At 47.3% G+C, this 1218-nt stretch overlaps 1 pseudogene; it reads right to left on the bottom strand.

Moving 5' to 3' along the window:
* Window positions 1-39: 39 nt before the first annotated feature.
* Window positions 40-935, bottom strand: LOC102831104 (annotated as a pseudogene).
* Window positions 936-1218: the final 283 nt, after the last annotated feature.

Here is a 1218-nt window from a genome sequence, read left to right as displayed (position 1 = left end):
TATGAGTATGTGCAGGTTGATCCCTGAGGAGTCAGAGCTTCAGTGGACCTTGAGCTCTCCGGCTGCATAACTCACTGAACTGTCCTGCCAGCTTCTACACTGACTTGACTGGGCATAATTCAAAAAGGAAAAGCTCATATTCACTCCATTCTTCTGAAGCTCTGTGATAGCATTTAACAACATCCCAATGGAATGTTTTCCACATATTGTATTATGGTATTTCTTCAAGTAATTGCTAAAAGATACAGGGTCTAATTGTTCTATAATAGTCATACCCATTTTATCTAGATGTTCAATGGATCTATAAATCTCCCCTTGGGATTCATCATAGTAACTGCAATGGAACCTTTGACCCCAATGGCAGAGATCAGAAGAAACCACAAAGAGATTACTAGGATCCGCTAGATATTTACTGAAGAGTTTTCCAAATTCTTGTTCTTTTGACTCACTCAGAGCTCCAACCAGTACAGGAATAATGGTAAGCTCATCCTTATGGCTTTCCATGGCTTTAGCTGTATAAGGCAAATGCATTTCAATTCTGTGTTCATCTTCATCTGTCTGCAGAGACATGTGTTCAAACATTCTTGTTTTCCAAAGTTCTCCCGTGATTTTTTTTGGTCAATACGGAGGTCATACAGAGGTGTTCTATATATATCCACACTGGAAAGTGCACATCGAGAGAGGGGCACATGATGAGAAGGCCCAAGGATGAAAATTATCCGGGTAATAGATGGATCCACTTGTTTGTAAGCATGGGTAGCACAAGACTCACAGTACATATAACCTGCATGCGGTACAATAATGGCTCTAGCAGGTCTTTTTGTAGACTGTACTTGAGAAAGCCAACCTTCTAGCTGTGCATTCAGCTGAGGTCCTGAGGCTGTGTACCAGCTCCCGGCTTGACTGGCTTCCCGGAAGACCACTGGGTTGGACATCTTGGTGCCTGTGCCACCTATGTTGCACTAGGATGAATGAGGAGGCAGCGGCTGGGGGCGGCAGGAATGGCTCCGCGAGAGGACGAGACACACCCAGCCCAGGAGGAGGTGGCAGTGGGGAGGGGATCAGCCAGGCCCAGGAGGAAGAGGAGAAGGCGGTGGCCCAGGAGAAGGAGGAGATGGCCTTTGGGGCAGCGGCGGTGGCAGCAACAATCACCACAACTCTGGCGGGCTCAGAAAGATGGGGCCCATGCGGAGGCTTCATGGAAGCCCAGACAGCCCT

The sequence above is a fragment of the Chrysochloris asiatica genome, unplaced genomic scaffold (assembly GCF_000296735.1).
Source record: "Chrysochloris asiatica unplaced genomic scaffold, ChrAsi1.0 scaffold10067, whole genome shotgun sequence".
Lineage (NCBI taxonomy): Eukaryota > Metazoa > Chordata > Mammalia > Afrosoricida > Chrysochloridae > Chrysochloris > Chrysochloris asiatica.
This window is presented reverse-complemented; position numbering and strand designations above follow the sequence as displayed.